We start from the raw sequence: 26,114 nt of genomic DNA, 5'->3' as shown, positions 1-26,114 counted from the left end.
GGCAGATCCATCCAGGATCGCCTCAGGAAGGGGAACAGAGACCACCTCCAGAACAGAGACTGGCTGCGGGACCGCCTCAGGAACAAGAGTCGGGGCTGACAGGAGGCGGGGAGCCGGAGTCGGGGCTGACAGGAGGCGGGGCGCCGGAACAGGGGCAGACAGGATGCGGGGCGCCGGAACAGGGGCAGACATGATGCGGGGCGCCGGAACAGGGGCAGACAGGATGCGGGGCGCCGGAACAGGGGCAGACAGGATGCGGGGCGCCGGAACAGGGGCAGACAGGATGCGGGGCGCCGGAACAGGGGCAGACAGGATGCGGGGCGCCGGAACAGGGGCAGACAGGATGCGGGGCGCCGGAACAGGGGCAGACAGGATGCGGGGCGCCGGAACAGGGGCAGACAGGATGCGGGGCGCCGGAACAGGGGCAGACAGGCTGCGGGGCGCCGGAACAGGGGCAGACAGGCTGCGGGGCGCCGGAACAGGGGCAGACAGGATGCGGGGCGCCGGAACAGGGGCAGACAGGATGCGGGGCGCCGGAACAGGGGCAGACAGGATGCGGGGCGCCGGAACAGGGGCAGACAGGATGCGGGGAGCCGGCGTCGGGGGGCAGAGGATCCCCGGAGCTGCCCGAGTGGGGACCCGGGTCCGTGGCGTTGGCTGCGGGGGTACCTGGGTCCGAGGCGCAGGCTGCGGGGGTACCCGGGTCCGAGGCGCAGGCTGCGGGGGTACCCGGGTCCGTGGCGCTGGCTGCGGGGGTACCCGGGTCCGAGGCGCAGGCTGTGGGGGGTCTGGGACCATCACCGGAGCAGGGGCCGATGCACTCTCTCCTGCTGGGTCCATGCTGTTCGGTCCGTTCTGTCACAAGGCGTGGTGTTGAGGACCCAAACGCAAGGAGAGAGAGGGAGGCCGGAGGCAGGAGTTCTCAAAAAAACACAAGGGTTTATTCCAAAAGGCAAAAAACAAAAGCACTGCTTGGCAGGATCAAGATAAACTCACGTAAAAACCAGGAGCACATGGAGGGAACAAACAGTACGGACCGACAGGCAACAAAGGAATGACAAGACCAGATATACACAGGGGATAACGAGACACGACGAGACACAGGTGCAGACACAATCAGGGCAAAGGGGAAACAGGAGGGACAGAACTGAAACTCAAACTGGGGGGGAAGTGTCAAACCCTGACAGAATCGAGTGGTATGACTTTTATTAGGGATTGGTGCACACGTTTTTGTGCAACGTGCAATAACGTGCGCTTTAGAAAGTTGTTGGCCCTGAATTTAGCTACAGTCCTGTCAATTTTCAGAGCGATGGCACAAATAGTTTTTGCACGAAGTGCAAGAACATTTCCAAATTTCCAAACTAATGGGGAGATTTTCCCATGTATGTTTATGGCGCAGAATGTCATAGTGTGGATGGGATGAGGTTAAAAAAAGCCAAAATCCACCTTTTTTCTGAGTCACCTAACATTCCCATACTTGCACGTAGAAATGTCATTCAAACTTAAAACGGAGGAAAACTTCTCCTCTCTCTCCTAACCTGACACTTTTCAAGATATGATCACTCAAGCGAGGACTGGAAATCACTTTTTGTCAAATCCAGAGTGGAGCTGTCATTTGCTAGAGTGGGAGAGACAGTAAAAAAATGACCTTAATTTTTATTTGTAACTCAAGGTCACGGCCAAACCGTAAAAAGGAGACCAATAATCTTTGGTCAGAATGTAGACATAGGTGTTGGGATTCAAAAATTTGACTTTGACAGGCCGGGTATGTACAACATTTAAACGGGGGGGCTAAAGGGGCGCAAATTCCTGCCTCGGTCTCCATTGACTGTAATGTAATCAAAAGTTTTCTTAAAAAAAAAACTCACTTTGTTTTCGCAATGCCGTTACTAACACATTTTAAGGAATAAAAGAATCTGAATAAAATTAAGATTGTCAGAATCTGCCGAGTTCTGTGTCTCTCACGATGTCTTTGTTTTTCTGCTAGGAGCTACGGTTTTCTCACAAATCGGAGTTATTTGAGAACTTGTCACACAATCTGGGTTTTTCTCACAGCCAAACCGGAAGGTTCTAAGTCGAGGTTCTTGTTGCCGGGGTAACCAGAATTCAGCTGCTGACTTATTCAGCCAAAGATCCTCTATACAGTTATACAGACCGTGTCAGAAAAGGCTCTGTGGTGCAATGGTAGTGTGTCTGACTCCAGATCAGAAGGTTGTGTGTTCAACTCACATCAGGGTCATAATGAACTTTCAGTTTTTTTATTTATCCATCCTCACGAGTTCACCAACCAGACAAACTTTAGCTGCAACAGAAAAATTTGATATGTACCTGGAATTGTTCAAGTCTGCATAATCACCTGACTTGATGTAAGGAGGAACAAAAGATAAGAACCAATTTCATTTGTTTATCAGGAGACACAAGGCAAGTTTATTTGTATACCACATTTCATGTACAATTTAAATTGATTTAATAGCAACATTTAAAAAAATGAAGATAAAAATATGTGTCAAAGTGATAAAGTAAAATCATCCAGTTTTAAAAAGTCTCTAAATTGTCTGATTCTGCAGATTCACACATATAGGAGTGGTTGTTGTGGCCGAGTGGTTAAGGCGATGGACTTGAAATCCATTGGGGATTCCCCGCGCAGGTTCAAATCCTGCCAACAACGATTAATATTTGAATGGGGGAAAAAAGGTTTGTTAAATCTTGGATGTCTTAACCTCAGACAAAATTGTGATTTAAAACTCATGGGGCCTCATGTACAAAGAGTGTACGTGCGCCACTTTCTACGCTTGACAGTCTCAAATATAACCAATGGTGGCATGTCGGTTTATAAGAATCTTTTTGCCCAGAAGAAAAAACAGCGACAAAAGGACCTATAACTATTTTCTTCTCTCGAATAACACACACCTGCACCGCGGCTTTAGGAGAAAAAGACGCTACAGAGTCAGGATGCAGCGGCGCAGCCAGAAGAGCAGTGTAATACGTGCGAGGCGGTGCTGATCTCCGCAATTTGAAGCCTTTTTAATTGTAAAAAGAATTTCACTTACCACAGGTTCTTTTTGGAACGTAACCGCTGCGAAAAACAAGGGATTACTGTAATGACAATATCTCCACGTTGCGAAACTCGCCGTCTCTCGGCTCTCCATGACCGCGGTGAAGTTAGTTTTATGTTGGATATTCGACAGACATTCGCTCTAGGGGCGGCATTTCTGTCGAGTGTCCAACGAGTGTCCAACGAATATCCAACGTAAAACTAACTTCACCGCGGTCTCGGCATGACCGTCATGTTTTTGAAAGCACACACACATCCACACTACATTTCCTCCGGTCTCCGCGTGCAGGAAAAAACAGCTTCACAGTAGCCAGAAATAACGGAGTAACGCACCTTTGGTAACGGTAACGGTAACGGCGTTACTGAATTTAAAAAGTAATGCGTTACAGTATTAGTTACCGCAAAACTAACGGCGTTACTGTAACGCGTTACTAAATAACGCGTTACTCCCAACACTGGACGTGACCACCAACAACACCCCTCCCGGCTGGCTACTTATTTAATATGGCTGGCTAGTCTGTGCCTTAGTGGAAAGCCCTGACTTGACAAACCTTATCCTCAGTAATGCATTCAAAATGTAAAACATTCAATTGTGACAGAGAAGGTGGGCCTGCATGATCATATGTAATTGGATTAACAGGAGCTGCAGTTGATGCGGGGGACACCACTATTTTCTGTGGGCCACACAGTTCTGACAAGGAGGTGACAAAGAATGAATGAACATATTAGCAACAGTGAGGCTGTCAGTAACTGTGGCTTGTGTATCAGGTACTTGGGCTTTGTTAACAATAGTGTTTATGTTGAGTTCAAGGGGACCATTTGCAGCCCGCTCTTTCCCAGATAATTTGTCGATGCACTTCCAAATCAGTTTACCATTTCCTTTTGCTTGCGATATAACGTCCAAGAAAAAGCTTGCTTTTCTTAACTGACTTATCACTTTATTTCTCAGGCTTTTAAAGATAAATGTGTCTGTATTCAGTCTTGATTTTAAAAACCTTTTAAGGGCAGCATCTCTTTCCTTCATTAAAAGCCATATCCCCTCACTGGGCCAAGGTAATTGTTTTCTGCTTTTAGATCTTCGCAATCCAGTTTTGGTGAATTTAGATAAAATAGTGGTGGTGTGCTCCTTCAAAATGCCACATGCCAACTCAGTGTCCTGGCCAGAAACAAGGTCATTATGAACAGTATTTTTAATTTCCATATCCAATAGCTCCAAGTACCGTTTAGGAATAAAAAAGGTAAATACTTTATTCCTGTTTTGGTTTCTCCAACGGGTCTTCAAAAGTTTTCTTGAGACAAGAGTGAGGTTAAGGTCTGATAACCCCGTAATTAAATTATAAGTTTTGTTAAAACGATCCACTTTATTTGTGAAAATCAAGTCCAAGAGAGTTTTAGAGGAGCTGGTTATTCTGGTTGGGGTCTTCAACATTTGAGTTAAGTTAAACTGTTTGGCAATCAGTCTTCTCAGAGCATGCTTTATCGAACCAGTTTAAATTAAAATCACCCATTAAAATAGTTTCTCTATTGTTGCAAGCTTTCAATATGTCAAAAAAAGCAGAGTTCTTCTCATTTGGTGGCCTATACAGCACAACAACATTGAATGACATCTCAGGGGACAAAAACATTGTGACTCCTACACACTCCAGATCATTTGAGGGAAAATCTAACTGTTTACATCTGATACTGCTTTTAGCATACAAGAGTACCCCACAACCTCTTTTGTGGGTCCTGTCTCTTCTGAATAAATTGTATAGACACCTGCAGGAGTATTCTTGCTCAGCCATGTTTCTGAAAGCCCCAAGTAATCAAGATTAGTCATTCAATACTTTTTCCAGTTGTTCTGTTTTAGATGGAAGACTCCTAATATTAATATGTCCACCAAAAACCCCTTTAGGTTTAGCATCCGGGTCCCAGAGAATATTTGCATGATTTACAGTTTGGAACAGTTTCGTCTGTTGTTGAATATATTTTACCTTGGCGTCAATTGGTTTCTTGGTCCACACAGGCCAAAGATTAGTTTTCGCTTTGGCAGGCAAGTAGATGTGTCCTCCGGGTTGCGGTGTGCTGCTGGTTCCCTGTGCACAGTTGCGCGCAGGACCGCTGCTCCCTCGATGTTCCCCGGCTGGTTGGCTGACAGCTCCCTGTGTGCTGCGCGCCCATCGCCCGGCGCCGTGTAGCTTGGACCTGTGGGTGTCAGCGGTGCATGCTCAGCCTCTGCACCCGGAACTGGAGACTCATGGCTGCATGATTCCCCGTGGCAGACTGGAGACGCAATCCGCTCTTGGCACTGCTGCTCCAGTGCTTCCTGAATCTGGGCCAGCAGCCGATCGGACCAGCATTGCTGCACTGTAGTTCCGGGCGGCTCAGCTCGCAGGAGCGGTGGCAGCGACATGGGCCTCACCTGCGCCATAGAGCTCGCCTGTTGTTCCAGCATGTTCGGGCCAGGATTAAGATGTATATCACCAGCCAGGAGCAGGAGCACCAAGAGTGCCTTGTATGAGCGCACCCATCCCTGTTGCCTTGAAATTGTCCTATAGGTAATGGATGTCTTACTGCTGCTCCACCAAGATGAGAACCATGTGGAGTAAAGCGTGCTGTGTCCATGTCCAAACATGTAGAGCTTGCCAGTTTCACTTATTGGCAGATTGGTCAAAGTGCCATCATGTGCTAAAACTTTATAGGTCCAAACAAGAAGGAACAGTACAATTATTTGTGAAACACAAATGACCTGAATGGTGCCCAACAAACCACCTTTGCCCTCGACGGCCATCTTGAGAACTAAAACAATGTCCAAACATTAACCAGTTTAAAAACAAATATAAAAACATGATTCTCATGAGGTACAAAGAGGAAGGGGTTTAACGGCCTTTATGAGCCTGCAGAATACACGTGTGTGTGTGTGTGTGTGTGTGTGTGTGTGTGTGTGTGTGTGTGTGTGTGTGTGTGTGTGTGTGTGTGTGTGTGTGTGTGTGTGTGTGTGTGTGTGTGTGTGTGTGTGTGTGTGTGTGTGAGAGAGACGTAGGCAGAGATTTTAAGATTTTAAACCCTATCCTTTGACTAACTAGAGGCCAGTGTAGTGATTTCATGACCGGTGTAATGTGGTCCAGTTTCCTGGTGTTTGTAAGGACTCTGGCGGCAGCGTTCTGGATCAGCTGCAGCTGCCTGATAGATTTATTGTTAAGTGTCCGACCGATCAGCCTTTTTTTCGATTATTTCGATCACCGATTAGGGGGAAATCAAAAAGACCGATAGCCGATATCAGCCGATACGATTATTACCCTTTTTTACCTTTTTGGGAGAAAACAAATTTCAATACAAGAATTCATTTAAATGAATGGTGAGCAATTTATTGCTTTAACTAGAACATTCTTAATAGGGCTGAACGATTAATTGCATTTGCTATAATATCGCGATGTGATAAAACGAGATTTTCTAACCGCAAAGGTTGCGATTTGACCAGTCACGTCATCTGGTCACGTTGCCGGCAGCGAAAAAAAGTCAACAGTGCCGCATGTCCGCGTGTAACCTATCTACCGTGGCCTCAGTGTTAGGGCTCGGCCAGCTGCTGCGCGCGGCGACGAGCACGAGCCGGGCGCACAGCGAGTTGTGCTGTGAAGCCTGATTTATGGTTCCGCGTTAAATCGACGCAGAGCATTCACCGTAGGTTACGCAGCGACGCGCGCCGTACGGTGCACGTGCCGCGTACCGTACGGCGTTGGCTCTGCGTTGGTGTAACGCGGAACCATAAATCAGCCTTAAACCAGCTGCAGCAGGTTAAACAGCGGGGCTGCGAGTTGTTATTGCTGGTTCGTTTTATTAACTCTGTGAGCTTAATTGGTTTGTTTCTTAGTTTGCTGGTGTTTTTTTTTTCTCTCTGTGATTTTTGAGTTATTTATGAAGAAGTTCTGAGTTCCCTGTGAGCAGTACTCGAGTTGAAGGGGGATGAAATAAAAACGGTGAAAATCATCCTCCCTGTGAAACTGCCATCCCTCCTTTCCATCCCTTATGTCATTTCATCAATGAATGTGGTATTACTGCTATTTCAACATTTAGAGTCATCACCAGAAAAATAACACCAGAAAAATAACTCATTTGACTATTTTTACCTGTTTCAAGTAAATTTTCACTTGAAATAAGTAGGAAAATCTGCCAGTGGGACAAGATTTATCTTCTCATTACAAGCAAAAAAAATCTTGTTCCAATGGCAGATTTTTCTGCTTATTTCAAGTGAAAATCTACTTGAAACAGGTGAACATTTTTGTTTTAAGTGTAATGAGATTTTTTTTTTACTAAAATGAGACATTTTAACTAGAAATAAGACAAATATTCTTGTTAAGATTTTGAGTTTTTGCAGTGATCCATGTTACTTATCCTGTGAAGGACAGAGTTGTATTGATAAGTTCAGAAAAGTGTTTTTTATTGTTGTGTTTTGATGTATTTGATGTAAGCCCAGTGGATATTTAAAGCTTACAGAAGGCTGCATTTAACTGCTGCTATGTCATTCCTGCAGTATTTCTGCAGGTCAGTGCTATTATTTGTTATACATTTTATTATTTGTAATCGGCACAAATTATCTGTCACCATACTATAAAATCCACCATCCCCCCTGTTTTTCTTTTTTTACAACTCGAGTACTGCCTGTGAGGAAGGTTTTTTGTTCCCTGTGGGAGTTTTTCTGTGTTTTTCTATTAAACTACGCCTCGTTTTGGCTAAAGTTTAACCCGGTTTGGTGTCGTGTGATTGGGTTCAGAGAGAACAACCCATGTGTAGACGTGTTAAAGAGGTAAAGTCACAGATTTGTTTTCTTTATTGTTGTAATCTGTGCTTTAAATAAATCTGGCATTGTTTATTATAAAACAGACTGATTTATTGCTTGTGTAGTTGAAAAATACATGAGAAAAGGACCTTGAAAAAAATAATCGCATATTAAATCGCAATCGCAATATTGAGGAAAAAAATTGCAATTAGATTATTTTCAAAAATCGTTCAGCCCTAATTCTTAATACAAAAAGAAAATGCAGTATTTCAGTAAATGATCACATTAGATGCAATCCCCCCCCCCCCCCCCCCCCCCCCCCCCATCCCTCTTCTTTACACCAGCATTCCTCAATAATGATAAATAAAAACAAAGCTGCATGGGAGAACTTAAATAAGAGGAATCTTCATACTGTAACTCAAACTGTGTAAAGTGTAAACAATAAGTCAAAGAACACCACAAGTCAAACCCTCAGGTTCAATACTCCCAGTTAAGAAGCACAAGGTTGTGGTGCGGAAAGCAGAGTTGTTCTGCATGCTCTCCAGTGAGACGGTTTCTTTTTTTTTTCATATATGTCTGAAACTTCACTGAAGACGCGCGCACTCGGTACGGAGGAGGGTGGTGGTGTCAGATACCAGAAAAGCCTGAATTATGGTTCCTCGTTAAATCGATGCAGAACCTACGCCGTACCATACGGCGTAGCCTACGGCGTAGGGTACGTGGCGACGCGCGCTTACGCCGTAGGCTCTGCGTTGGTGTAACACGGAACCATAAATCAGCCTAAATGCTGAGCTGCGCGTGTCGCGCTGAGCGGCTCCTCCGCTCTCCGGAGCCGTGCAAGGAGAAAACATCCCCTCCCGTCTTTACTAAACCGGTTTGCTTTGAAAAGAGTCGCGTAACAGCCACGTGGATGAGCTCATGGCGCAAACAGGCCGAGTTTGGAAAAGTTAAAGTGAGCGCCGGTCCCGGACAGCAGCGCCGACACCTGCAGCTGGTCGGGGGCCAATGATAATGCACACACGACAGCACGTGACTGACATGTGTAACGGGGAGGGTGCGCTTATTTTATGTCTCAGAGAAGGAGAGACGAGACGAGAGAGCGAGAAAAGCCTGTACTGTAGATTGTTCCACTTTGATCATTTAAGAACTATACAGCAGATTTTAAAAATATTTTCAAAAATGTAAATATAAGATATACACTTTATGCAGCCGATTTTCTTAAAAAAAAAAAAAATCGAAATTTTTTGGGGGGGCCGATATCGATTATTAATAAAATTATGAATATCGAATTCGATAATCGGCCACGGCCGATTATCGGTCGCCCACTATTGTTAAGGCCTGTAAAGATGCCATTGCAATATTCCAACCTATTGAAAATGAATGCATGAATAAGTTTTTCCATGTCTTGTTTAGACATAATCCCCTTAATTCTAGCAATGTTTTTCAGGTGGTAATAGGCAGATTTAGTGATAAACTTTAGATGGCTGTTGAAGTTCAGGTCTGAGTCAATAATTACATCAAGATTTCTGGCTTGATTCGTAGCTGTCAATGACATGGAGCCAAGGTGAGCGTTGATCTTTTCCCTTTCATTTTTAGGGCCAAAAATGATCTGACGGTCAGACTCTGACCGTCAGACTCCGAAAACAGTTAATTTTTTCATTCATTTGACTGACTGTATCTTTTATTTTGGCGGGCCGGAAGTCGCACTTTTGGAATGCAAGAAAATCCGGTTGGTTTTCAAAATAAAACTGCTTTCTGTGGGCGTGATGCGTCTGACTCGCTCCCGGTATCAAAATCGCAACACAAGCAGAATGAACACGGACTCTGTGTATTTTGGTTGTTATTACTTGTGAATAATTACGATGTAATGGTGAAAATACTTTTACATTTAGTCCCCACCGAGGATAAAAATAATTCAGCAGAGGGTAGGACGTGTAAACCAGAGGGGGGGGGAAATCCCCACCATCCCCACCGGCAAATCGCGCCCTGTGTGTGTGTGTGTGTGTGTGTGTGTGTGTGTGTGTGTGTGTGTGTGTGTGTGTGTGTGTGTGTGTGTGTGTGTGTGTGTGTGTGTGTGTGTGTGTGTGTGTGTGTGTGTGTGTGTGTGTGTGTGTGTGTGTGTGTGTGTGTGTGTGTGTGTATAACGGGAGTCTGAAGTTACTTTTGCCGATAGTAGAAATGGGACACACAAGTGTGTGTGTGTATAATCTCCTTTTCACTCCTCCGAAATTCTACAATCATGGAATTGATTAACTGGTCTCTCAGCACAATTTAACACATTTTTGCGATGAGAAGTCGGGGGGTAAGGGAGCCCTCTTGCCCCGATGGGACATTTTTTGCTGGATACACAATGGATTCCTGGAAACATTGGAAACCGTTGTGTTTGGCGATCCTGTCTGTCGAGGACATTGAAGATGCCTTCATAATTGGATTTATGATAGAAGGATTTCTCCTAATTGGAGGGGGGGGAAATCCTGGTCTACCGACAAACGCGTAAGTCGTCGACAGCTGTTTTGGCCTTTTCCGAGCTGCCGGACGTGGCTGAAGGAACAAGCACGGCGATCAACACTCAGACTTTAACGCTGGAGGAGCAAAGCCGTAAGCTGGATGTGATTCTTGAACAGAATAGCAGGCTGGCGGCGGTCTTTGAGCTCATTGGCAAGATGGAGAAGACCTTGGAGAAGTTGGAAGCTCGGCTTGGCGAGAATTGATCACAAATTCGTCTGTTTGGAGCAGAGTAGTGCTGGGCGGTATTACCAAAAATTTATATCACGGTATTTTTCAAAATTATATCGGTTTCACGGTATATCACTGTATTTTTTTTTTCATGCACAACTGGGTGTTAACCACATTTTCTAATGATTTGGAAAGGAATTGCTGACGAAATATTGTAGAAAAACATTAATGTCCACAGTAGTATAAATACAGATTTGCATGGCCTCACAAATTGATGCCGTTTACAATTACGATTATTTTTTTCAAGGTCCTGTTCTCATGTATTTTTTTCAACTACACAAGCAATAAATCAGTCTGTTTTCAAGTAGATTTTCACTTGAAATAAGTAGAAAAATCTGCCAGTGGAACAAGATTCTTTTGCTTGTAATAAGAAGCTAAATCTTGTCCCACTGGCAGATTTTCCTACTTATTTCAAGGGAAAATTTACTTGAAACAGGTGACCAGTGACTTTTATCCAAATTACTCAGAGGTAAAAGGGGTCCATTTACAAAATCCCAAATTATTGTTGCTGGGCTGTTGTCGAAAGTCTGTGAACTGGAGTACCAGAGAAAGGTTGACGTCATCCCAAAATTGTAGGTAAGTCCGCGGTGTGGTTGTGAGCAGAGGTTATTGAGAACGTTATTGTAGAGATGTTTAGGAACGCTTGCTATTTCATAACACTTGACTTTGATTGTGTTGTGATGATGCTTTGCTTCTCCTGCCTTCGAATTTGACTCGCTCTTCTAAAAAAGGTTTAATATCTCGGGTAACATTAAAGAGAGAATGGCCAGAGTGCCAAGTTGGTCTGAGTACCAAGAGAATAGTCCAGTGGGACTTATAGCATATGCAGGACTTGAGGTCCATAAGAAGTGTTTGGAACACTGAGAATTTTGTGGGAAATAGGAATATATGTGGAGGAAATGGTTTTTATAAGTGGGGATGATTTGCTCTCCCAAATACTTGGAGATATATTTAATTTCAGTAAGGATCTGACCCGCTCTCCTTACATTAAGAGGAATGATTTGTATGCTCAAGTAGACTGATGATTGGAATAATTAGCAAGTGATTTGTGGGTAAAAGTAAGTGTAATTGAAGATTTTTTGGAGGGATCTTACAGAAAGAAAAATGGGAAGTTTTAGGGAAGTTTTTTTTAGTAGAGAGTCAGAGAAAGAGTTGACTGGTCCTATTAAATACCTGTACGATAATTATGGTACCGATAGTTTTATTTGTTACTTAGTTAGTATTAAATATGGTTAAAATAACTAAAGCACTTCAACTCCCTTAGACTTTGGTGGGATGAAAGTAGATGCCGTAATGCAGAATCCCAAATAGCTTCGTTTACTGATCAAAATAAAAAGCTGATTTTTTTTTATTTAACCTTTATTTAACCAGGAAAATCCCATTGAGATTAAAAACCTCTTTTCCAAGGGAGACCTGGCCAAGATAGCCCGCAACAATTACAACACATAGTAATAAATGACAGAAAACCCCAACAGATAAAATACAATTAAAATTAAATTAAAAAAGCAAGCAAATCACAAAAAACAGGTACATGTAATGGAGTCGGCCTCAAGTATTTTCAATTTAGATTTAAAATTCCTCAGAGAAATTAACTCTGTTAGCCTCCGGTCATTTTGTAATTTGTTCCAGGCTGAAGGAGCAGAATAAACAAAGGCTCTTTTGCCCAGTTCAACAATAATAATAATAATAATAATAATAATAATAAGTTCAGTTCAGGCAAAAGGAACAGAGAGTAACAGGTAGTCTTGTGAACGTAGCAAGACCTCTCTGTAACATCAAAGAGCAGATGTAAGAAGGCAGCAGACCAAGCATTGCCTTTTATATATAAAAGTTTACCAATGACTGAGCCTTCGTGTGGCCAGAGAAGACCATCCAACCCGAGAGAATAACTCACAGTGATGTGTCAATGGTTTACAATTTGTAATAAACCTCAGGGAAGCAGAATATATAATAACCATCCCGGCGAGGGCGGAGAGCGGTTGGCGGTTGACGGTGCGCTGCGGCTACGCCGTAGGGTATGCCATAGCCTACGGCGTAGGGTACGCGGCGACGCGCATCATTCTGCGTTGGTGTAACGCGGAACCATAAATCATTCTTCAGTGTGTGCTCTGTCTGCTGTTCTGAACTTCTCTGTTGTGCTCATTTTGCTGGGACGTCGGGTCCCTCCGCCGAGACACAACTTTTGCAGTATGCATTCATTGCTGTGTCTAAAAATGATGCGCAGTGCCCACCCAATCAGAAACGGTACACATATTCTGTGATGTTTTTTAATATTTATAAAAAAAATAAAATGATAAAAAATAAAGGACATTTGATTGGGTGGACACAGCCCACCCATGCCCCCCCTAAAACCGGCCTCGCTTACAGGTGAATGAGACATGGGGTAGTTTGGTTGAAAATGTGCTGTCCAAAATGTCCTGGAAAACTCGACTCCTGCAAATGCGCGTTCCCCAAAGTTTGTGGGGGCGGGGCTTTGGACAGAGCGCTGACAGGAGGGGGGGAGGGTGCGGGGCTTGGATGAGGGGGCGGGGCTTTGGACAGAGCGCTGACAGGAGGGGGAGGAGGGGGCGGGGCTTAGAGGAGGTGCCACTTTCAAATCTTGCTAGCTCTCCAACATCAGGGATAATACCTTTAAGTGGGAGAACTTGCACAACCGGTGGTCTGACTAAATACTTTTTTTCCTCCACTTATATATTTATATACAGAAGTAACCCAAGGCAAGTTTATTTGTACACCACATTCCATGTACGATTCAAAGTACTTTGATAAAAACATTTTAAAAAATGAGGAAAAAAATGCGTGTCAAAGTGATTCAGTAAAATCATCCAATTTAAAAAAGACCCTTCTGCTGTTATTGTTACCTGGCGAGGGTCACTCTACGTAACCAGCTGTAACATGAGCTCAGACAATGGGAGAAACAGTTCTGATCCTACCTGGAATTAAAGCTATGGTTAAAGTAACTCTTATCATCATGCATTTTCATCCGTCTCCAAGAGCGGGACCACTAATCAACCATCACTAGCTCCAGACTGGAGCAGACTGGAACAGATCAGTAGTGAGGAAGAAGAGGAGAAGCACCAAAGAACCAGAGTTTTAAAGGGAACTACCACCACCGATGTAGACACAACACCTGGGCCTTAAAGTTCAAATGAAGGTTCCCATGTTCACATAGGACTGTGGCCCAACACACCTATGGATACATTTACCGGTAAAATCATTAGTATTATTGATACCTGTACTGGTATGGAGTGAACCCAATCGCAGCACAAATGAACCAGGTTGTTGTATTTAAACTTTATTTGGCAGGTTATAGCAGGTCAGAGGAGCAGCAGAAACTGAGTTTTTAATAATGAAAATGACATATCAAAATGAATAAATCAAAACGGGGCACCAGCTGACTTATCAGGACATAATAATAAACAGCACAATCAGTCTTAATGTAGCTTTTATTCTCTGCGTGCCTGACTGTTGCCAGGGTTGGTTCTATAGAATAACAGTGAAGGAAGTCGTCACTACACACCTGCAAAACACCTCTCTGCTGCTATTAACACTGTGATGTTATTGTTTGGACACATGCAGGTCACTCACATTCAAGGTCTCTACATCTGAGCTACCAAGGTCTGGCATGAAAGCTTTGTTTCTGTCTCTCCTACGTTTGTTTTTTTATTTAATAGGTTGAGATGAATCTTGAAAATGATCAGGTTGGTTCTTTATCCACCTTATTCCTAGCCCCCATGAGGCTTTGCGTGAATTATGGGTGCGACTTCCGGCGCGTACCGGAACCGGCGTTTGTTTACATGCTAAGTGTACGCGCTAACCCTCTTTCTCCGAGCGTTGGGGATATAAAACATGTGGGAACACCACCTGTCACAGCTCAAACGGGACAATATCATCTTACCTCTGCCTACTGCTATTGAGGGATGGGAGGACGACCTGAAGAAGTGAAGAAATGCTTAGAAGATGAGAAGTATCTCATTCTTCCCAATGGGCAAAGTGGATAAACCTCCAGGTGGGTAAATATTGTTACTTATAATCAGTACTCGACATGAGGGGGGATGGCATCCCCCCTGAAATAAAAACGGTCAAAATCATCCCCCTTTCCATCCCTTATGTCATTTCATCAATGAATGTGGTTTTACTGCTATTTCAACATTTAGAGTCATCACCAGAAAAATAACAGCAGAAAAATAATATTTGACCATTTTCACCTGTTTCAAGGAAATTTTCACCTGAAATAAGTAGGAAAATCTGCCAGTGGGACAAGATGTATCTTCTCATTACAAGCAATAAAATCTAAAATCTAAATAAAAGGAAACAGTCAGTCCTTGAATCCGGAGCCTGAGAGCACTCGGCCATCCTGACACCGCTGCTGTCACTTCACAAAGTTAAGGACAGAAGATGACAATCCTGGTTTCTGAAGACAATTTTAAATGTTGTTTCACCAGGATAGTTTTCCTATTATGGAATAGAGGACACTTTGGTTTAAAGTTCACTTTCTGTCTCATGAGGAAAGAAAAAATCTACAAACATCTAAAAGTTGCAGGTCAGTGAGCTCCGGGGAACAGGGCTGAGAAACACTGCTGAAACACTGAAAAACTAGAACATCCACTGTTGGAGCAGCTGAGAACGTCTGATCTCCAGGACATCAGGACCTTCTGATAGGACCTTCGGTAGAAACCTGCAAAGAAACAAATCCTATTGCTTCCATCTGGACAAATACATAGTTGAGTAATATATTTCTATGTCATGTACTATGGTCATAAGAGTACATCTTGAACTAACTGTTTTAAACCTCTTTAACCACAGAGGGACTCGAACCCTCAATCTTCTGATCCGAAGTCAGACGCCTTGTCCATTGGGCCATGTGGTCCTCCTGTGACTCCTCTTTCTCGATCCATCAGGTCCGACCTCTTAAGGTCTGACACTAAATGACCGACTTAGAGATCTGTACCTGGCTTGGGGGACTATGCATGGAACTCAAGAACCAGGTTGGTTAGCTCAGAAGGTCAGACGGAGGTGCTGATAACACCAAGATCATGGGTTCATTCCCCATACTGGCCAAACTGGTTACCACTAAAACTTGTGTTATCTTTGAAAGTTTCACATTATAAAAATTGTATTCAAAAATAAGCTGACCCCCGCCAGCTACTAAGTAGGGTTTGCTCAAATTATTTAACAGTAATTTAATTAATATGGCAACCTATCCTAAAGTTTCTTTTTTCCAGACAAAGTTCTGACTTCTTACCTTCCGTTCTAACAGTTTGGGCGGTTCTCCCGCCTTCCTCAGAGTGTCACGTGATGGGAAGTGACAACGTCCTTATCAGCTGTTTTCACGATGAGGTCTTTGCCAACCTGCCAGGTTTGACAGGTCGGCCACGCCCCCCCCCCCCGCTGTCCTCCCTCCCCACACTGATCAGTATTTATTATGGACATCAGAACACCCACAGCTCACAAGATGTCAGTCATCAGAACTCTACACGAACGCGCGACAATAGTCACGGACCCGGAGGACAGGGCGATGGAGGAGAAACACATCAAACAAGCATTTAAAGCATGTCAATACCCACAATGGGTAATTAAAAAAGGGGCAGAACAAGTGAAAAGGAAAGAAATAGAACCAAAAAAGAAGTACAAACCCACCAACAAGACCGAGAACGGAGGAACCGTGGCTCTACCGTATATCAGAGGAATCACGGAAAAAATACAGAGAGTCATGCGGAAATACGACATTAATACACCGGTAAAACCTCACACAAAACTCAGACAGTTGTTAGTGCACCCAAAGGACAAAATAGATCACAACAAAAAATGCAACGTCATATACGAAATCCCCTGTCAATCATGTAATAAAACTTACATCGGGGAAACGGGAAGAAGTTTCAACACAAGAAGAAAAGAACATCAAAAGGAATGCGAGAAGGAGACGGAAAAGATTCAAACAAGAGCAATAAAAGAGACCCACAAGTCGGCCATAACAGACCACTGCAAAAGGGAAAAGCATATTATAAACTGGGAAAAGGCCAGAGTCATCCGCACTGAGGACAAACGACACCAGCACTGGATCATGGAGGCCATAGAAATAAGGAAACAAGGACAACAAACAATGAAGAGGGATGAGCAGGCGTACATGCTCTCACACATGGACCAGCATCTTGGAGGGAGGACAGCGGGGGGCGTGGCCGACCTGTCAAACCTGGCAGGTTGGCCAAGACCTCATCGTGAAAACAGCTGATAAGGACGTTGTCACTTCCCATCACGTGACACTCTGAGGAAGGCGGGAGAATCGCCCAAACTGTCAGTTTGAAATTAAGAAGTTGGAATTTTGTCTGGAAAAAAGAAACTTTAGGATATCCATCTGAAGACATAATGAACACAATAGAACTAATGTGGCAACCTGTCAGATCTGGCAACCTGATGATGGCGGCGCGCGCAGTCGCAGCGGCCCGCCGCTCCACGAGTCTTGGCAGCTTTTTGTGTTTACATCTATGTTTACTGGCGTTTACCTGTACGGCAGGTCTGCAGTACAACAGAGCAGAACTTCTGTCCATTGCAGCAAACTCTTTCTGCCCACACAAGGACTGGGGCGTTTTCACAGAGTACACAGACCTGGACGGTCACACAGCTGCAGTACTGGACTGGATACATTTCTGCACTGACAATGTGACAGTGACTAAAGCGGTTAAAGTGTTCCCCAACCAGAAACCATGGCTCAACGGCGAGGTGAAGGACGCTGCCTTCAGAGCAGGGGACCAACTGAGCTACACAGCGGCACAGAATAACCTTCGCAGGGGCATCAGGAAGGCTAAGCGCATTTACCAGCAGCGCATCGACGACCACTTTAATACCGACAACTCTAGAGGCATGTGGCAGGGGATTAAGATCCTGACCGGCTACAACACCAGCACTCCAGCGTCAATACCATCGGACAGCACCCTCCCTGGCACACTGAACCACTTCTTCGCTCGCTTCGACCGCCACAGCAGGGAATACATCATTCCTGCTCCACCATCAAATGATGACGACCTGCTCCAGCTCCAGCCGCAGCAGGTCAGAGCCACCCTGCGCAGAGTCGACGCGAGGAAGGCACCTGGTCCGGATGGCGTCCCGGAGCGGGTACTCAAGGAATTTGCAGACCAGCTGGCTGAGGTCTTCACAACCATCTTCAACCTCTCCCTCCTGCAGTCTGTGGTGCCCACCTGCCTCAAATCAGCCATCATTGTCCCTATACCCAAAAAGAACACAGTGAACTGCCTGAATGACTACCGCCCATTTGCTCTCACCCCCATCATCGCTAAATGCTTTGAGAGACTCATTATCCCCTCCATCAAGTACGCCCTCCCTGCCAACCTCGATCAACATCAGTTTGCCTACAGAGCAAACATTTCGACAGAGGATGCTGTCATGATGGCGCTCCACACAGCCCTCACCCACCTGGACCAAAGAAACACCTATGTGAGGATGCTGTTTGTGGATTTCAGCTCAGCATTTAACACATTATTCATTCACCACAAACTGATCCAGAAGCTGGGCAACCTGGGTTTAGGCAGGTCACTGTGTGCATGGATCCATGACTTCCTCAGGAACAGACCCCAGTGCGTCAGGATGGGAGACCGCACCTCCTACACACTCACCCTGAACACTGGAACGCCACAGGGGTGTGTTCTCAGCCCTCTACTCTACTCCCTCTTCACCCACGACTGCTCCCTATTCCATCCCACAAACACCATCATCAAGTTCGCCGACGACACCACCATTGTAGGACTGATTAAGAACAATGGTGAGTCAGCCTACAGGGAGGAGGTCAAGCACTTGACTGACTGGTGCTCTCAGAACAACCTGGACCTCAACACATCCAAAACCAAGGAACTGATTGTGGATTACAGAAGATCTAAGTCTGTGCTGCCCACCCTCGCCATCAGAGGGGAGGAGGTGGAGAGAGTGGAGAGCTTCAAGTTCCTTGGAGTCCATATTTCAGCTGACCTCACCTGGACCACCCACACATCTGTTCAGCTGAAGAACATCTGTTCAGCTGAAGAACATCTGTTCAGCTGAAGAACATCTGTTCAGCTGAAGAACATCTGTTCAGCTGAAGAACATCTGTTCGGCTGAAGATGGCCCATCAGAGACTCTATTTTCTCAGGAAGCTCCAACAGTCTCACCTCCCCTGCCCGCTGCTGCTGAACTTCTACCGTTCTTCCATCGAGTCCATCCTGACCTACTGCTGCACAGTGTGGTCCACTAGCTGCACTGCTAAGCTAGTGTGGTCCACTAGCTGCACTGCTAAGCTAGTGTGGTCCACTAGCTGCACTGCTAAGCTAGTGTGGTCCACTAGCTGCACTGCTAAGCTAGTGTGGTCCACTAGCTGCACTGCTAAGCTAGTGTGGTCCACTAGCTGCACTGCTAAGGACAGGAAGGACCTGCAGCGTGTGGTGAAGACGGCAGAGAAGATCGTTGGGACCACACTGCCCCCCCTCAGAGACATCTACACTGGTCGACTTCTAAAAAAGTCCAGAAACATCAGCACTGACCCCACACACCCCTGACATGCCCTGTTCTCCCCACTCCCCTCTGGAAAAAGATATCGGACACTCAAATCCAGAATCACAAGACTGAGTAACAGCTTTTTCTATCAGGCCGTCAAAGCCATCAACCCCCCCTAACCCCGCCCCTAACCCTCTAACCCCGCCCCAACACCATAACCCCGCCCCTAACCCTCTAACCCCGCCCCAACACCATAACCCCGTCCCTAACCCTCTAACCCCGCCCCAACACCATAACCCCGTCCCTAACCCTCTAACCCCGCCCCAACACCATAACCCCCCCCCTAACCCTCTAACCCCGCCCCCAACACCATACCCCCCCCCCCTAACCCTCTAACCCCGCCCCCAACCCCGTCCCTAACCCCGCCCACCTGACATGGACTGACACCAATCCCCCAACCCCTCCCACACACACTCATACACAACCAAGTGCAATAATTGCCCCAGAAAGTATTTATCCATCGCCCTGCACTACATGTACAGTCAATTTTATATTTTATATAATAATTTTGCATAAGTGATTTTATTTATTTATTATTCTTGTCGTTTCTGTGTGAGTTGATTCTTGTTGTGTGTTATGCTGTCATATGGAGCTGCTAAACAGATTTTCATAGCGATGTTAGAAACAATGTTTACAGTGAGAATAAAGGATTCTATGATTTCTATGATTTCTATGAATTACATTTGAATAAACCTGAATTGAGGTTAAGTGGAATTTATGTTGTTTAAGCTCGCTTCGGTTAGAGGTTACCTGCCCATTTCAGGGCAGGTAACCATATATGGTAACTATAAAAGCGTTGTTTCACCTCCTTCATAGCTCTGTTACTTCACATAAAGCCAGGACAGTAGTGGAACAGGTTTGTGAACTAAATATATCACAGTGAGGTGGAATAGAGCTGCTCCAGAAGAAGAACGAACGTTGGTGGCAATCTGTTCGGGGCTCTGTGGCTTAGTTGGTCAAAGCACCTGTCTTGTAAACAGGAGATCCTGGGTTCAAATCCCAGCAGAGCCTTTAAACTAACAATTAACTATATCACTCCTGTAATGATAAAAACCACAGTCTTTGTGAAAAAAATGTATCCAATTTCTGTCTTTTCCACATGGTTGGATAAAGTCTTCACCTTCTCCTGTTTGGGAGGAAACTGTTTGTCAACACAAACACTTACAATGTTTCTCAGTGTAGCAAGTGCTTCTTCTAACATTTCCTAAGCAGTAAAAGCAGACTGAACTCTCATGACATTTTAACAGGCCTCATTCATATTGAGATGATAATTGTTGCTAATAAGGGAACAGTCGTTGGCTGACCGTCACTGCCAGGGTTCTTGAGAAAGCTGTAATCCAGTCAGGAGTAGGTACGAAGAGAGAGCTGTTCATTCAAATGTCAATGACAGTTGTCATTATCAAACCTCTCCAAGTCTATGGTCTCTTTCTAAGAGGATGTTGTAAAGCAATGGATGACATACAACACGTGTCTAACTGAATATACATGCAAACATGCAACCGTTAATGTAGAAGTTGTTGTATAAGGTGAAGGACAAATGGAGGTAAGTAGCTTGGGATTTTGAAGAAACCATCAACAACAGTTACTTTCCTGACATCATGACTGCTCACCTGCTCATGTGGCTGGTAAACTGTGACGTCTCCTGCAGCGTTGGTGGTTTAACAATACTCTGATCATAATCAGATAAAAGATGTTTCTCAAAAGCAGCACACCTCAGTCAGCATTTCGAGGGCTGCTACTGTTCAGTGTGGCAATCCTCCTCGCTGTGTTCCGTGCATTCGATATCTGTGTTAGTCTGCTGTCTGCTGAGCAGTTCTTGCTTGAGTTAGCTGTGTGGTTTTGTAACCGGCTGTAGCCTGTCTTATATTTTATACCGAAGCAGTAAGGGTAAACCGCCATTTAATTTGATCCCCTTTTTCTCCTGTTTTTGTTAGTTTAGGAAGTTAGGCTCAGAGATTGTAATTTTGTTTGATCTTTTGTTTCGTCCCAGGGCTTAGGTAGTCTGGTTGAGAAGGTAGTTTCTTTTGTTTGTTATTTTGGCCTAAGTTTACCCCGAAGAGAAGCTTCATTTTTCGTTTCGTCATTTTGTTTCGGTTGTGCTCACCCAGTTAGCACGGATTTTAACTTTTTTATTGAAAACCTTGAGCTGTGCAAAAATAAATACAGCCTTTTTGTTGTAAACCGTCTCTCGCTGCCTAATTTTTATGTTGCGCCTCTGTTCCCCTAGTCTGGGACGTAACAGTGTCTTGGCCCGCCGATTTCAGTGCATGGCAGTGTCCGTAGTGTAGTGGTTATCACGTTCTCTTAACACGCGAAAGGGCCCATGTTCAAAACTGGGTAGAAACATGTATGACTTTGCAATAGCATTATTTGGACTTGGAAAGCCAAACAAACATTAACTACCTGACTTTAGAAAAGATTTAGAAAAGTTTTGTCTTGATTGTTTTCACACCTATGACATCTCTGTGGTGGAAACGTGAGACTTTACAGTGTTATTATTTGGACTTGGAAAACCACTCCAGTCCTGTTCTTGGTGCTCAGGACAGGAAGGCCGACCATCTCTTTCTTGCATTGGCTCTCATGCAGAAATTAATTTTGTTGAAAAAGAAAGTAATTCACCTAAGTAGTAATTCACCTACACTTTAAAATGTTCAACTTTACAGGAAAAATAAACATTAACTGCCTGCTATAAAAAGAGGGAAAACATTTTTTTTCCTCAAGGTTTTTTTTTCACACCTATGACATCTCTGTGCTGGATGATATTTTATTCTACCACTACACAACTTATATAAAGCCATACATTTATTTCTAATATCATTGATGTTGTACCACCGGGGAGGTGCTGGTTCAGTTATCAAAGAATTATTAATGATTGTTGAAGGACAATCATTAATAATTAATAAAGTAGATTATCAAATTGAATTATCAAAATGACTTAATCAAAACGGGGCACCACCTGATTTAATCAAGAAAAAGATAACTAAACAGCAAAAATCAGTCTCAAGGTAGATTATTCTTCAGAATAATAGTGAAGGGAGGAGTTTGAACAAAGGCCTTGGCAACAACAGTTGTGACAAATAAGCACAAACAACTTCTCTCATTCAAATTAATCAGAATTTATTTACACAAGTGTCAAGAAGATGGTAAAACAACACTTCGGATAAATTCTGATGGCTAAACTACCCAAAAACAACAACTAACTAAACATGTACACAAAACTTCAGATTACCTGAAGGGGGGTGGGGGTGGTAGTAGGAGCAGAATCAGGGGAGAAAACTACAAGATAAACAAACACACTCAACTAATGAGCACAGTTGTGACGGAATCACCAGTCCGGCTCACAACGTAAAACTAACTTTTAAAATGTGTTACTACGTTTCTCTGCCCTGACACAGAACAGCCTCTTACGTGAATATTTGTAAATGAAGAGGAAGTGGTTTGATCCGGCCGGTCAGTGTTTCTTGATGAAACAAAGAGTAGTTACGCTCAGCAGGGGATCCTGATAAAGAGCGGCTCTCTCTCTCTCTCTCTCTCTCTCTCTCTCTCTCTCTCGATGAGGACCAGTGTGGATGAGGGGAATACATGGGCACAGCAGCTGGGCCTCCTTCAGCTCCAGGTCGGTCCAAAGGCGTTCACGTCGAGGCCTGCAGGGTCCCTGGTTCGGCTCCTCTTTAGGCTCAAAAAACTTGCGGCCACTCGTTGCGAAACGGACAGAGCAGAGGAGAAGAGAGCGAGGAGAAGAGAGCTTTTCCTTTTATAGCTGGCCCAGGAAGTCAAGGCCCCCCCTGTGGCTTGGGGTCTGTGTCCAATCAGGGGCTGTTCCTTATCACTGCAGGGCCTTAGATGTAAATCCTGGTTGAGCTTTGCGTCCATGGGGTTTCCTTTGTTCCAAACCATGCGGTCAGGTATCATAAACTCGAGGCTGGTCTCAGCCTGAGGCCCCAGAACTGGGCCTCAAAGCTGACCCAAGGCCTCAACTGTTCATATAATCACACAATCCATAGTTCATATGGGACTGTGGCCCAACAAATACTTCTCTTATCTTTTCTCATCATTTGTATTGTGCTGGCCGATCGGGACGGCTGACTTCCTCATTCTGCGCTGGGTGAGGGGATGGTGGGGGGGACTGGACTGGACCTGCCTCTTGCTGGGGACCCTGATCGGGCAACTGGAGTCTGGTGGGGGCCTCCTGCTCGCTTCCCTGACGCCCCGGTCTGACCTCACCCCTCATTGCAATATATAAATGACCAATTCTAATTCTAATAATTATTCTTGGCATTATCATGATATATTGTTTCATAGTGTATTATTATATTAAGTTATGAAATCTCATGGGATGTTAAAGTATAGTATTATTATATATTATAGTATGGTGATATCATTTTGTTATGTTATAAAAATTATGTTATATTAGGATATTACTATATTTATATGCTATTATACAGTGTTTCCCCTAGAATTTTCTTCAGGCCCGGTGGTACCCACCGAAAAAATCCTAAACAGACGAGGTGCGTGGGACGGCATATTGGACATGTAGCAATATAACAAAGTTTTACATTAAAAATCATTGTAGGCCTATATTGCTGAATGATATCACTTGAATGAAATAATAAGATTTAATCTAACCTTTAACCAAAGTGTCATGGGCCTGAAAGGCTGCAGTGTGCTGGTCTGACCCCATATGAGCCTTGAGCACATCTTTTCTATATATTTCAGAGGGATCTCTATGAAAACCCTCTGGGATGATCCTCTTTTAACGGCTGCTTGTGCTGACGGCATATGCGACAAAACATCCCTATTCACAATTGAGATTATATCACTTATAAATAATTTAAACATTGTAGATTTGTTTTACCCGTTTTGTTATAACAGAGTTACATGCATTTGACTGGGGGAAAAATGAACCTTTAGTGGTTCTAGTGGAAAGACAATCTATTGTCTGTTATTTTAATCATTATTGCTTACCAAAAAAAGAAGCTCAATCAGAACAAAAATGTAAGTAAACAACAAATTGGACATTTACCATGGGGAGTGTGGTACAACCAGGGGCTGTATTTATGGTTATTAAGCCATTCGGGATCCCAGCCAGATGTTCTGTGTTTAGATGTGTTGTTTTTTACTGGGTCACCAGTCGGACCGGTGTCAGCGACGGTAAAGGCTGATTTATATTACACCAACGCAGAGACTACGGCGTAGGGTACACGGCGACGCGCACGTACGGTGCGTGTCTCCGCATACCCTACGCCGTTGGTGTACCGCAGAACCATAAATCAGCCTTGACGCTCATACTTGGCTGGCACTAGGACCCTGCGGACGCATGCTGTGTCGTCGGGCTGTTTTTTCCTTCATGCTTCCCTGCAGCGTCTCATGCAAACACAAACACACGGACCTGCAGAAACATTTCTTTATATCATGTTGTCTGTCGCCCGCGATATTTTTTCTTTTTTTTTTGACTAGCTACAAACTCTATACATCCCATAATATATAATAATATGCCCGCGCTCTCAGCAGCATTACTAGGCAACGAAGCAGGTTGACTCCCGTTGCAGAACAGCTGCAGAGGCTCCTAAACGTAAATGATCATTGATTTTTTTTTTCTTTTTTTTAGGCCTGGCGGGGGGTCTCGTTGGCCTGGCGGCCCCGCCAGGCCTATATAATGGTAGGGGAAACACCGATTATAGTATTACATATATTCATATTATGCTACATCACTCTGTGGCAGGGTGGAGGAGCTGCAGCCACTCAGGCTGATTAGGGCACAGGTGGGCCCAATCAGCCTCTCCACTCTGCCAGCCTTCATAAGGCACGGCTGCCCAGCAGCAAGGGTCTGGGAAGCTGGGTGAAGGTGCTTCTGCACGTGTGGGGCGGTTTAACTTAAATAAAGAAGGGTTCTACACAAAACTCCGTGTCTCTCCATCCTTCGGTCGGCCCCGGTAGCACTCGCCTTGCTACACTGGCGCCCAACGTGGGGCGCGAAGGATGGAGGAGAGAGGCATGGAGCGGGCCCTGGACACGCTCGCCCGGGCCATGGCGGGCATGGCGGCCGCCTTCCGGGACCAGGGCGAGCGGCAGCTGGCCGCCATAGAAGCCCTGGTGGCCGCGGGGCGACCCACCCCTGCACCCCGTCTGAGGGCCGCCGCAGCAACGCGGGAGGAGCTGGCGGCGCCGCAGCTGAGAGGCCGGGAGGCAGAAGCTGCGGGCTGCCAAGCGACGGCTCCCGAGGCGGCGGGACCCGCGGAGCGACCCATCCCTGCACCCCGTCTGAGGTTCGCCGCGGCAGCGCTGGTGGCGCTGCAGCCGACCGGCCGTGAGGCAGTGGCTGCAGGCCGCCAGGCGACGGCTCCCGGGACGGAGGCGGAGGCGGAGTTGGCGGGGAAGGCGGCTTCGGAGGCGCAGCCGCCAGCGACGGCGGGTCCCACGGAGACAGGGCCGGACCTGCGGCCAGAGCAGAGTGTGGGGGAAGAGGCGGTCCTGGAGGCGGACCAGCAGCCCGCGCAGGGCTGCGTCGCGGAGGTGAAGGAGGCAGTCGTGCGCGCACCGGGTGGCCCGAGGCCACCATGGGCCCGGCCCCGAGCCAATCCTCTACGGCGGGCGGGCCGACGCCGGGGGCGACCACCCAACCAGGAAGCCCGGAGGGTTCCTCTCCCGCTCCGAGGGGGCGGGGGGGGGGAGTAGGCTCGGCCGGACGGACCCCGGCTCGAGGTTGGCGTTGGGGGTGTGTGGCAGGGTGGAGGAGCTGCAGCCACTCAGGCTGATTAGGGCACAGGTGGGCCCAATCAGCCTCTCCACTCTGCCAGCCTTCTTAAGGCACGGCTGCCCAGCAGCAAGGGTCTGGGAAGCCGTGCCTTATGAAGGATGGCAGAGTGGAGAGGCTGATTGGGCCCACCTGTGCCCTAATCAGCCTGAGTGGCTGCAGCTCCTCCACCCTGCCACACACTCTATATGATAATTATTTGTTTATTCATCAATTCTCAAATTAATATTCTAAATTTATCTTTCTTCTTCTTTATACACACGCACGCACGC

General features: G+C 45.5%; 4 non-coding genes across 4 annotated transcripts; 3 read left to right on the top strand and 1 right to left on the bottom strand.

Annotated features, from left to right (window-relative positions):
- Positions 1-2,167: 2,167 nt before the first annotated feature.
- On the top strand, positions 2,168-2,239 carry trnaw-cca (transfer RNA tryptophan (anticodon CCA)). The gene has a single exon. It is a non-coding gene; the product is annotated as a tRNA-Trp (tRNA).
- Positions 2,240-2,586: 347 nt separating this feature from the next.
- Positions 2,587-2,668, top strand: trnas-uga (transfer RNA serine (anticodon UGA)). The gene has a single exon. It is a non-coding gene; the product is annotated as a tRNA-Ser (tRNA).
- A 12,676-nt stretch (positions 2,669-15,344) lies between these two features.
- On the bottom strand, positions 15,345-15,417 carry trnar-ucg (transfer RNA arginine (anticodon UCG)). Its single transcript has one exon. It is a non-coding gene; the product is annotated as a tRNA-Arg (tRNA).
- Positions 15,418-20,025: 4,608 nt separating this feature from the next.
- On the top strand, positions 20,026-20,099 carry trnat-ugu (transfer RNA threonine (anticodon UGU)). The gene has a single exon. It is a non-coding gene; the product is annotated as a tRNA-Thr (tRNA).
- Positions 20,100-26,114: the final 6,015 nt, after the last annotated feature.

The sequence above is a fragment of the Cololabis saira genome, chromosome 15, assembly GCF_033807715.1.
Source record: "Cololabis saira isolate AMF1-May2022 chromosome 15, fColSai1.1, whole genome shotgun sequence".
NCBI lineage: Eukaryota > Metazoa > Chordata > Actinopteri > Beloniformes > Belonidae > Cololabis > Cololabis saira.
This window is presented reverse-complemented; position numbering and strand designations above follow the sequence as displayed.